Genomic DNA, 13,341 nt, shown 5'->3' with positions numbered 1-13,341 from the left:
TGCAATCTTTTATCACATAAATCTTATTCTTTTTTATTCTCTTTAAAAAGCAAATAAAAATATATTTAATATTTTAAAAATAGTGGACCCCAATAAAAATTGGGGACCTAGGCATATGCCTTAATGGACTATGCCTAAAGCGAGCCCCGATTAATATCCTACTGTCAGGTTCTGTATTAAACAATACACTTCCAAATGATCAACAAAATTATTAATCAAATTTGATTAAGATTTTATATATATGTTAATTAGGATTTATTGGGAATAAAGTAGATGGAGGTCAATTTAATTTTAGTTTGAGCTTATAATAAATTTAAATCAGATTTAAAACGATATTACGGGTTTGGACCAAGATGACAGAATCCAGATGGTTGAACACCTTTTTCTCCGTATGCTTCAATCGGATCTCATCACACATTTGCTTCACATTAACTTCCTACCCTCGCCCCACCCAATCGTCTGACAATCACATTGAAGGCAACATCATGAGAATGAGCAGCGGCATCACACTGTGACTTTTTATTGATATGCTATCCAGTCATATGCCTTAAATAATTTCAAAAGCTGTCTATATGTAGGTCACAAGACGTATTAAAGAGACAAGATGTATTAAAGCAAAAAAAAGAGAGACATTAAATTTGTTGCAGAATCCTTTCCTTCTCTCTTTCTCGGCTTGTAAACTGCCTCTCCTCTCGCTTACACATTCTTCTCGCCTTCGCCTTCACCTTCACCTTCACCTTCGCCTTCACCTTCGCCTTCTTCTATTTGCTCCTGCATTGACGACGGTGCTCCATCGCTCGACCTCCATGCCAATCAAACACTCCAGTGGCAAAAGGAAAAAGAGAAGAAGGAAGAGTATTTCATCAAGCCCCTCAACTAAAAATATAGAAGAGAAGAGTAACTCATCCAGTCCCTCAACTGAAAATATGGAAGAGAAGAATAACTCATCCAGTCCTTCAGAGTGGACGACGGTGAGGATAAAGCTCGATATCCTTAGATGTGCTCTGTGCAACGGCCATCTCATCCCACCTATCTACCAGGTCCTTCTTCGAGTTTATATGTTGTTGATCTTTTGTGGTTCTTCCCGAGTTAATATGTTGTTGATCTTTTGTTGGGTGTTAAAATGGACACTTTGCAGTTTGAGAAAGGATTCATAGTTACATGTCCTAAATGCCGGAGGTGCTCCTCCTCAACTCCTGGATTTATTCGAAACTACGCTCTAGAACAAGTGATAGAGTCTTTATCTATCCGTTGTTCTCATTCTATCCACGAATGTAAAGAATATGTCCCTTATCTTGAGGATTCATTTCAAACCATGAAAAGGAATGTAGCTATCGGTCTCGCCCTTGCTTTGTCAAAGAAAGCTCTTTCAATGCACCATATGGAGCCCTGGTACAACACCTTACGACGGAGCACAACTTCACAATTTACAACTTCAGTTATGATATCCCACTACGAGTTTCTCTGAGTCTAGCGGAGCCATTACTAGTGCTCAATGCAAGCAATGACGACGACGGCGACATCTTTGTGCTGCTTAATATGTTTGATAAATGTAAATGTTCATATCATAACTTGAGGGACGACGGTGAGGATAAAACTCATCCAGTCCTTCAGAGTGGACGATGGTGAGGATAAAACTCGATATCCTTAGATGTGCTCTGTGCAACGGCCGTCTCATCCCACCTATCTACCAGGTCCTTCTTTGAGTTTATATGTTGTTGATCTTTTGTTGGGAGTTAAAATGGACACTTTGCAATTTGAGAAAGGATTCCTAGTTACATGTCCTAAATGCCGAAGGTGCTCCTCAACTCTTGGATTTATTCGAAACTACGCTCTAGAACAAGTGATAGAGTCTTTATCTATCCGCTATTCTCATTCTATCCACGAATGTAAAGAATATGTCCCTTATCTTGAGGATTCATTTCTATGTGTCTCGCCCTTGCTTTGTCAAGGAATGCTCTTTCAATGCACCATATGGAGCCACTGGAGTGAGGTTTAGGGTTTTAGGGTTTAGGGTTTGGGGTTTAGGGTTTTTAGGGTTTTCGGGTTTAGGATTTAGGGTTTAGGGTTTAGGAGTTAGGGTTAGGGTTTGGGGTTTAAGGGGCTCGGGGGTTGGGGGTTGGAGTTTAGGGTTAAGGTTTAAGGTTTTAGGGTTCGGGGTTCGGGGTTAGGGATTATTTCTGAATCTCAACTGCAACCAAACTCTTACCGTATGATTTGTGACGTATCCATCATCTTCCGGATATATGACATTCCCCTTAACGAAGTTATCTTCCATTATCATTTTTACATTCGGCCTCTCGAACCTGGAACCTTGATTTTACTGCCAGGAATGAATGTAAATTTTTGGGTGACTATCCAACCACTAACAAAGCATGGAAGGATCGATTCTTTTTCATTAAAATGCATAAACCCTATACTTGGCCTACTCTCTAGCTCAACGAACTCCACAATCAACTTAAGCTGGGAGACTACAAATCGGAGCCAGTGTACTTGGAAACGACCTTCATTCTTAAGGACCTAATGTTTAACGTCATCTTCTTGGTGGAGAATGAGGCGCTACTTTATCTAGTCGGGTTGAGCCCAAAAAATGTGCCGCTAGCCGGCAGCTTGGGTGAGATTTTCATGTCTAGTAGTTTTTTTTTTTTGTATTAACTATCCTTTCTTTGTCTTGCAAAGCAAACTTTGTATGACATATCCATCAGCAAAAAACTAAACTAGGTGTTGACTGCTGAAGAGGGAGCTTGGAGGCCAAATATCTCCTGTGGACAACCTTGTAGAGGTGACTGCTGAAGAGGGAGCTGCGAAGAATAAGTTGATCCTGTTAGACCCCCCGAAGAGCTTGCTTAAGCGCCTTCCTTAAGGAAGAGTGACCCTCCTTCAGCGGGAGAAATTCAACTTGCACTCAAAGACGCAGCTCGGGAGATGCGTTGTCAAATGCTGGAGCGAGAGTTTGGGAAAATCCCTTAAGCCACTAGCCAATCGCCTCCTCTCTCCTATGTGCCAACTGGACAGAGGCATTAGAAATTGGTCAAGCGTCTCCTCCTGCCGGCGTTGAACTGGATTCCCTCTCTAACTTGGCCTTTCTCAGACTCGAGGCGACTAGCGAACAGAAGGGACTCAGTCCCTCTCTTGAAGAGCAATTGAAATAATATAAGGAGGATGTGATACCTTCCGATCAGAGAAAGTTGAGCATTCTATTATCTTAAGAATACTCATGTTAGGTATCAGATCCTCCATATAATATTTTAATTGCTTTTCAAGAGAGGGATTGAGTCCCCTCTGTTCGTTGGCTGCCTCGAGTCTGAGAGAGGCTAAGTTAGAGGGGTACCCTGTTCAGCGCTGGCAGGAGGAGATGTCTGACCAATGCCTAAAGTCTCAGTTGGCACATAGGGGAGAGGAAGCGATTTGCTAGTGGCTTGAGGGATTTTCCCTAGCTCTCGCTCCCATATTTGACAACGCATCTCCCGAGCTGTGTCTTTGATGGTAAGATGAATTTTTCTCGCTGAAGGAGGGTCACTCTTCCTTAATGAAGGCGTTGAAGCAAGCTCTTTGAGAGGGTCTAACAGGATCAATTTATTCTTCGCAGCTCCTGCTTCAGCTGCCCCGCTTCAGCTGCCCCGCTTCAGCAGCCATCTATGCAAGGTCGTCCATAGGAGATATTTGGCCTCCAGACTCTCGATAATGTCTCTCCTTCGTGAATATGCACTTGACTCCCACCAGGGACAGAAAGGTTAGAAGGGGATGATTGTTGTAGGACTAACCTTTTTTCTCAAGAGCAAAACTCTGATGGAGCCCTTGCCTCAGGCGACTCCGTTAGATCAGTCACATGGGTAGAAGCTGTGATTGTCGGAGAATATAACATGAGTGGCAGTATTGGCGGTTGACTCAGAGCCTTCACTATTAACAATGTCAAACAAAGAAGATAAACTAGCGCCTGATAAGACACCCCTCCTCTATCCATCGACATGAGCTGGTCGCTGTTGGAGTCAACTCCCAGTTCAGTTTCTTGCTGATGGAAGCGTCATATATAGTTTGCTTGGCAATACAAAGAAAGGATAGTTAATACAAAAAGAAAACTACTAGACATGAAAATCTCACCAAAGTTGTAGGCCAGCGACATATTTTTTGAGCTGAACCCGACCAGATGAAGCAACGCCTCATTCTCCACCAAGAGGATAGCGTTGAACATTAGATTCTTAAGAATGAAGGTCGTCTCCAAGTATACTAGCTCCGATTTGCAGTCTCCCAACTTAAGTTGATTGTGGAGTTCATCGAGCCAGAGAGTAGGCCAAGTATAGGGTTTAGGCCGTTTAATGAAAAAGAATCGATCTTTCTACGAGGTTGGACATTCACCCAAAAATTTACATTTATTCCTGACAATAAAATGAAGGTTTTAGGTTCGGGAGGCTGAATGTAAAAATGATAATGGAAGATAACTTCGTTAAGGGGAATGCCATATATCCGGAAGATGATGGATGCACCGCAAATCATACGGTAGTTGGGTTACAGTTGAGATATCGAAATAATGAGCTAAATCTTGTATGAAGGAGGGCATGAGAAATCTATCAATTGACCATAGAAGAAAGTAGTAAAACTGGGAGGAGGAATGTTAGGTCGATGATCTCTTCGGAGAATCATAATCTCATGGTCTAACGGAATGACGTAAAGCTCTCGTAGTTTGGGTCTTGCAGCTTTAGGAAGAATCGTCCATTGAGTCTCATACCACCTGATGGAGGATCTACTAGCAGTCATAGTTGCAAAGGAAAAAAGAAGTAGAAGAGTAGAGAAAATGAGGGAAAAATCCAGTTGAAGGAGTCACAACTTACTCATCTTTGCAGGTATAAAAGACAGAAGATGGAGAAAGGAGAAGAGCGCAAGAACCCAATAGCGAAAGGTAGCGAAAATAGTTAGAAGAAGACTCTAATGGTGGTATTGCACCGTTTCTCTATGTCGTCAATTGTAGGGATCTTCCTACCATCTGATGAGTGTGCTAGACAAAAACAGCCAACATCAAATCATCACCATTAAAAGCTTTGGCAGGGATAACTTATGAGGTGACTTTTCATTCTCCGTGGTATTCTAAAATTACTATTGGATCTAGAAGTAAAAAAGGTGTCACCATACCCTCACCGTTAGATTAATATTGACGTTAAAAACGTTGCCAGTACACCCCCCTGCATTTAAGGTGGTGCGGCGTGCTCGCGGCCTAAAGCGGAGAGCGCCTGCAGCTCATGAAATGCCTTACCACATTAAATTATCAAGCATTTGATCATGTACATTAAATACCGTACCTTTTCTTTTCTTTTGTAGCCGAGATCCCACATAACATTCGAAGCAGAACTGAGGCATTACAAAATTAATTGACGATAGTGTGTTACGCCTCAGCATAACACAGTATATGAAGAAAATTTTTTTTCCAAAAATATAGAGTTCCTGGAGTAATTGACTACAACAAGACAAAAGTACTGTCCCACCTAGAGTATTCAAAAAATCAACAAAGCATAAAGCTTACATATCTACATTAAAGGGCAGATACAGAGTTCTACGAGAAGTAGGTAGGAGTGTAATGGAGATAAACCCTTTATTGATACGATAGAATGTAGAGTTGCCACAAGATCCATTGAAAGAGGTTCACAAAATAAATCATAATTTTTATGATAAAATCTGACGTAAGCCCAACAGAACCATTGGATTAAAGTTTTCTAAGCCTTTTTCAGCAAGTAAGAATTCTTGATCAGACTAGATCATGAAGTTCGGTTATGGAGGCGATTTTAACTTGGTAAGTTGTGTCCATCGGTTTAAGCAACGCTATCGGTGATATGCCATATAACAATTTCAAGTAAACTCAGACGAACACTATTGTAATTCTGAGTATCAAAGATTCAAAGATATTTTCATGAAATTTATCTGATATATCTCATTGTCTTAGTAACCAATGATTATAGTAATCCAACATTTTCTTAGCCTTTGATATCAACATAATTGATAGTGTTCATCTGATTCAATTGATTAATCAGTAGGGTCAACTAATTTCAGTTAGACAGGAGATAGGTTGGCTTTGGGTCGACCAGTAGCCTTCATCTTAGTTAGATGGCTAATAAACTGACGGAATATGGAGCACGAGGACGCTTTGATATCAAATTGATGTTGCCTGAAAAAAGCTAAGGTATCATATTAATGCAGAACTGATCGAATCAAATTGATGAGATGATATTAAAACAACTCATCTAGTATCAAAACTACTAAACATCCTAAAATAAGATAATTACCATCTTGAAATATTAATTGTATATATAAAGGTATGGTGATCAATATGATTCTCTTCTTACAACCCAACAAATTCTGACACTAATTTTATGAGTTATATATATATATATATATATATATATATATATATATATAAACACTTTGTAACCAGTGTCACTATCTCAACTATGGGGTCAGAGAAGTAATCAAATGTTATTGCCAAGTACTCATTCTGAGGAATGAAACATGAACAAAAATGTTTGTTGCGTGCATCTTCTCGATGACATCTGTGAAGCCAGTGATAAAGGAGGCTATGTCAATGACAATTGAAGATCACAACAAATTGTTTGCTTTCACTAACAGTTGGCTTTTGAGCATCACTGATGGTCTCCTCAATAGTCAGCACACAAGTGTAGCCAGGAATTTGCTTGAATGCAAAGAGGACTTGAATGTCATTAGATTTGGATGAAAACTTGCTTATTTGGTTGTTTGTCGAAATTAGCATTTGACAATGCACTAGAGATCACATCTACTATTCCAAGGCCTTTCTTTGAATCGAGATAACTAGTATTCTGCACGAACATGAATTGAATGATATAAATCTGTAAAGAAGATGTTCAAATGCAGATATGAGCAGATGTGTCACTGTGTGTCTGATTCGTAAGATATAATGGTCTGAAAATTGATTGACCAACACATGATGGTCGAGTAGGTTTATGCATTCCAAACCGACTTTACCTGAAATGCTCATCCATTTATCGTGTTAACTAGGAGTTATGTTGACTTGGTGTTATATATACCAATTGGCACGGTTTCAGTTATGTATAGGACTTGGTATGCACATGAACGGGTACTATGCATGCTATCGACTATTCAGAAAAATGAGATTTCATCTAGATACACTACTGCCGAACCCTCTCTATTTATATATAATATTGATAAATATGAAATATTTCATATTTATTGATTAGTCCTTGACATCCCTCTCAAAAATGATTCAAATATATTATAGAGATCGGCTTGTTATAAATATATCTGATTGAGAGGATATCCAGTTTAAGACGTCTCTTGAAGGATGCAAGCAGAGAGGATACATTCAATGTCCTAAAGCAGGATTTAGTCAGCATGGTTATAAATCCTTCACTCCCTAAACTAGTGAACGATACTTCAGCAAGGATTAAAGAATTTCAGAAGTAGTGCCTACAAGCTAAGTTAGGCAATTATCTAGGACATGGGTTGCCTTTTCCATTTCGATTTTTTTAAATGAACGGTCTTAAATGGTGATGGTGAAAAGCACAATAAATTGACATGACATATTTAATACTATGTACACAAATGGATGCTGAGATGGTTCATTTGGTATTAATCCATGCAAGCATAAAATCTGTAGAATAGCCCAACTAGAGAGACAAAGTATTAACTAAAGATAATTAGCAAAGAAACATATTGTGCACTGCAGATCTAAGAGACTGTCGCTGTTGATGCAAGTCTTGAAGAATTGAAACACCGAGCTCCTCAGTCTCTAACACTGTCCTTCTGCCCTCCTTTATTCTTTCAATAGAATGGTTGAGTCTCTCTATTGACGTCAATAGCCTGCTCCTTTGCTCAGTGGAGGCATGTAGTGCAAAAGAAAAGATGGCAGTAGCAAAGGTATAAATTTCAGTATATCCTCGTAATTTAATGTTCCATAAGCATAGTAATCCATTGAATACACGCGTTACGACTAAAGATGTTTGCCAATCAACACAGACCATGTTCCATGTAGAAACTATACTCTGATTGTGAATTTTAAACTCACAAGATCTAGTGAATTTTTTTTTTTTTAAATCATATGCAAGTGCCAATACATTAGTGATAGCAAACCTGCATCATAGCAATCGACTTCAATTTAACTCACTCCAAGAAGTCATGTTTCATGTTTCATATTTTCCTTGTATATTGACTGTTTCTCAGTGCTTCTACCAAACATAATTAATTTATATTTCAGTGTTTATAAGACTACATACTATTAGTTCAAAAAATATGACTTAGTAGACCTCTCCCTCCTTTGCCTCATTTTCATCTCTAGCCCACATGATTGTCTTTTCTATTTGCATCGCCTACCTACTATCATATTTGTTAAACTCAGCAGAACCCAAAACAAATCAACCAAGTTGGATCAGGATCAACAAGTGCTAATACGATTATGGTTGATATCTCGGATATATCTACTGGGGTTGCTGGACTAGTGGGGAAAAAAAAAACAGTAATCACAGATATCTGAGCAAAAATTTGTGTCGTAATATTTCTATTCAAAATTAATTAGAGATTAATTTTTCTAAGAAAGATGATTTCATTTCCTATTTGTAGAAAATTTTTAAATTTTTTCGACCGTTTCTTATTTTTTATAAATTTGTTAACAAAATTTATATATTTTTATTTAAAGATATTTTGCGGCGTGATTTTTGCAAAATTTATTTTTTTGTGAAAACTTATCATGTTATCTATCATAGAAAAAATTTTCATAATTTTTTGACCGTTAAATTATTTTTTATAAATTTTTTAACAAAAATTATATTTTTTTATTTAAAAATATTTCGTAGAGTTTTTGAAAAAAATTATTTTTCTATGAAATATTATCATCTTCTCTAGCCTTGAAAATATTTTTGAAATCTTTAGACCGTTATTGAATTTTATATGAATTATTTATCTAAATGCTAACTTTTAATATTAAAAATTTTTGAAAATTTATTTTTTATGTGCTCTATTATATTCTCAAAAAAAATTTTACGATATTTTGAGCTTGGAAATTATTTTTAAGTATTTTTTTAAATAAATATAAATTTATATCGAAAATTATTTATTATATCTTAAATTAAATTTCATAATTTCGTGAAAATTTTATCACTGTCTTGGATAATAATGTTTTACTGTTATAAATATTTTTAAAATTTTTCAATGACAATATATTATTAAAATTCTTTCTTCAAAAACTAGTTTATAAATCACAAAAAATTCTGATTTTCGAAAATTCTTTTCCAAGTCTTTTATGTCTAGTTTACTCTAACTTGATTTGTTCACATAAAAAGGGGGAGATTATAAGTATCCCGTGGTAGTTTTATGTGATTAACCAAGTCAAGTTAGGTCCTGTTGTGGTTTGATCCCTGTGTCTAAGTGTGAAGGAACTTAAGAGCATAGGGAAGTCGAGCGAAAGACGTAGCTAGCGAGGACGGTACGAGAGATAGTCAACGAGATTGATACGTCTGAGAGACCAGGCGCTGTGGAAGAGTACACTGACGGATGAGAAGGAAGCGCGCGGTGTTTCCGAGAGACGAGAGCCTAAAGCAGAAGGATTGCTCGAGAAGGCTGGAAAATGAGATCGAGTGAGCATTATTTTAGATGGCTAAAATCACTGAAGCGAACGGAATCGGAATGGGGAGAAATCGAATAGTCAACAAGTTGTTGACTGTCCGGGCGCCCGGACCTAGTCCAGGCGCCCGGACCCCCTAGGTGCTCTGAGGTCGGCGAGTGCCCTCGTTAAGCAAGGGGCTGAGTTAGCACGGTCTGGGTACCGGGAACCATTCCAGGCTCCCGGACCAACAAAGTCTATCCCGACCAGGCCGTTGCGATCCGTTGCGGTGTGGATAAAGTTTTATCCACACCCAGGTACCCGGAGCCTGATTTCAGTAGTTTAACACAACACTTGAAAACGATATTCTTATTGTTTTACATTGTAATCTAGTGCTTAAACTGCTGTAAAAGGCTTCTCCGCTTGAAAGATATTTGATAGTGAACCTTCAACCAATGAAAATGATAAGATGCTTCTTTCTCCATTATCTTATTTTAAGAAAGTGGTTAAAATCTAAGTGGCCATGGATAATGAAATTAGAATCTGTTATGATGAGGTTAAATATACTTTTAATGGAATTTTATGTAGGTAAAACTTTATATTTAGATGATAGGTTATCAAAGTTTGTAAGAGTTAATTTGGAGACTTAGCTAAATTATCTATTTATATGAATCTACGTCATACTCTTTTTGTAAGAGTTAATTTGGAGACTTGGCTGATCATGTGGTGTGAAATTGTGATTCAAGTTCCAAAGTGAGCACTGGCTATTGTTAGTCTTTCTCCATCCTTACCTAGCATTCTAATAGCCATTTACTCATTTTTCATCAATTGAAAACTACACCTAATTGCTCTTCAATATTAGTATATAAGTCTTTATTTTATCCTAGTATTTCCAGACATCCCTCTCAACATGACTTAAGACTTTTTAAGTGTCATTATGTACCTTCAACTCTGCTTAGCTAATTGACAAGATTTATGCTATAGTACATTAAGAAAACTTTAAACTAGATATTAATTTTTGAATTTTTACAAGGAAAAGATCTAGAAGTCAATGGTTATGCTTGAATTTGGAAAAGATCTAGACGTTGTGTAGATTACCACTCTCACACTGTGTTGATCACCATCTCATGTGTCAATCACCATCTTGTCCTTAGGCAATAGACCAGCGTGATTGTCCAAAACAAAGATAAAACATCTTTAAGAACTTTTAAGAAGAAAAACAAAGATAAAAACATGATGGATGACAATCTAGCAGTTTCTACACTGAGCATGTGGTTAGCCACAACAGAATCAATGATTCAAAGGCTTGCTAGGCAATCAAGAGGACTTGTTATATACTCCTTCCTTGGTGAATTCATGATTCATTGTTGTTTCTGTGTGTTTACCTTGTGATATTGAATAGATTGATGATAATGCATTGGGTAGATAATTTTATAGACAACTTACATTTTTATTATTTTTGAAAACACTTTAATACCTATACTGATAATATGCTCATTGTTTCCTGTACTTTAATTACTTTGCAGCTTCGGTGCTTGTGTTGTTGTTGCACAAGGTGCAATGCAAAATGACATATTGAGAGAGTTTGGACATTGAATGCCGACTCCATATATTTATGGGCAACATGTATTGAAGACGAAAAAACATGTTCTTATGAGATGTATTTACCAAATGAATTTTTATTATTTCTTCCATTGAAGAAGACAAACTATATCTTAAGAGTTTTTCCATACCAAGCTTCATCATGTTGACGTGACCAGCTTCATTTCACCTGAATACTTTGGCAAGTGACAACATTGGTCTCATCTCTAGTTTAATCCCATTTTCAATTGCATTAGCTTTGGCTTAGAAAGCCATGCATTGAGGAGAAAGGAAACCTCCATAACCAAGTCCAATCGTTATCTATGCTTATGCGCACACTTATCATGAGGTTTTACCCTATTTTTTAGATGCCAATCTATTAACTGATTTCTTTCTTTTCTATCACTTTCTAGTGGATTCTGAATATAGGTTGAAGATTTATATGAAACATCAAAATCAATCTCAACTTTAAACAATTTGCTTGAGTTAGATATTCAACAGGATCGTGTGAAATAAGGTGGCAGCCATTCACGTAATCTACTTAGAGTTAAGCGTGGACTTGACATGGTCAAGGTGTTGTTTGAGCAGATTCTTGAAAAAGAGTATGGACATAAACTCATACCTTTCTTTTCCATTTGTAATATGCATGCTAAACATTATATGATGACAAAATAAAAGGATGGCTAAAGTTTTGTATTCCAACTAGCTTCGGCTATACTTCAAAAATATTTGAAAGCATTATTAGATTATTCTTCATACATTTGCCAACGAGTTCAAATCATGCTTAAACAAAATTCAAATACATTACAATGATAACTTAAGCTTCAAAGAAAGAATGACAATCAACAAGAATGTTCAAATCAAATCCATTAGTAACTGACCGAAATAATGATTTCCATCATAAATCATTCTTACATGTAGTTAAGGATTTGCCAATTTGAAATATAAACTAATCCGGTTTTATGAGCATTTCAAGCCATATTTTTAATGGGTAGACTAATCATCCATCTTAAAATTTACAAAAGCATGACAATTAAGTACCGAGACTGCATATTTGCGGGGTTCAGAAATTACCTGTAAACTATTTATAATAATAACACAAAGTTACTTTCATGTTTTCAAACAAAACATTAAAATGATGAAATTAAATATCAGTTTTTAGTCATTGAATTAAGTCCATAGTATTAGAATTCCAAAATGTAGTTTTCTGATCATCTGAAACAATTCATTTCCTATTCAGTATGCATTCAGGTGTTTCTTTGCACATCTTGGTTGCTTAAGAACATTATGTTTTGCTTCTTCAAAATTGATCCGATAAATATCTCTGCTGAAACCTAAGTTGACATTACTATGTATTTCCTCTTGTAGTTTTGTTGCTGCATTTGTGTGTTTCATCTTGTTAATATGTTCTCTTTTGCCTGTTGAACAATAAACTTCATCTCATTGTCAGAAAATGCAAATGATTCTAAAATTTGCAGAATTGGTTTTCAAACTTCAGTTATGGTAAATATTAGTAGACCTTTGCAAACTCCTCCTTCAAAACAGTTGATTTAGTATGTATTAAATTGAAGATCGTTTAGATAATAAACTATTACAGATGTCGGCAGCAAGTGTTTTAATTCTTTTTCACTTTGTTCTTTGCCAACACAGTGAAAATTCCCCGAGGGACCCTGCAACTGTAGCATATGCAAAGGTGTTTGCTGCTCACCATGGTTGGGCAGTACGGAAAACTTGCAGTTGCTGCAAGAATGTATGCCCTTTGTCAAAAGCACAGCTATTGAAGAAGCTAAATAAAGACGGTGAGTTTCTACTATTGATATTGGAATGACTCATTGTCATCAAACCTTAACTGTCAAAATGGATGACAAATAAGACACAGTTCTAGGGTAAACATAAAAGTAAACATGAGGCAGTGTATCAGCAATCCATACACTTAAAACTGTTTTTAAAAATAGTGTGGAGTACATCGTAGATCTAGCTATGCTTAAGATCAGAACGTTGAAATTTCACTCACAGAAGAATTTTGGCTAACTAGTTGTTGAATGATCGCAGAGGCATCAGTAATGACTTACATGCAAACCTACATCAGAAGCTCAGGTCCTGTCATCACGTACGTTGAAGAGCTATATAACTCGAGACAAAATGGCGATAGATTGGTGAGGACAGGCGCATCCTGGTGCTAG

The 13,341-nt window shown here is 36.9% G+C and overlaps 1 long non-coding RNA gene and 1 pseudogene across 8 annotated transcripts in view; both read left to right on the top strand.

The window, feature by feature from the left end:
• Positions 1 to 11,322, top strand: part of LOC122040421 — a 27,639-nt gene extending 16,317 nt beyond the window's left edge. For 4 of the 8 annotated variants that reach the window (XR_006128612.1, XR_006128606.1, XR_006128611.1 and 1 more), the window contains 2 exons: positions 7,709 to 7,899; positions 11,104 to 11,322. This is a non-coding gene — a long non-coding RNA (uncharacterized LOC122040421). The remainder of the gene's footprint in view (positions 1 to 7,708; positions 7,900 to 11,103) is intronic. The other 4 variants (XR_006128614.1, XR_006128609.1, XR_006128613.1 and 1 more) reach the window with 1 other exon arrangement.
• Positions 11,322 to 13,341, top strand: LOC122040353 (annotated as a pseudogene).

This window comes from Zingiber officinale, chromosome 2A (genome assembly GCF_018446385.1).
Source record: "Zingiber officinale cultivar Zhangliang chromosome 2A, Zo_v1.1, whole genome shotgun sequence".
NCBI lineage: Eukaryota > Viridiplantae > Streptophyta > Magnoliopsida > Zingiberales > Zingiberaceae > Zingiber > Zingiber officinale.
The sequence above is the reverse complement of the archived record's forward strand: the minus strand, read 5'-3'. Positions and strand labels throughout refer to the sequence as shown.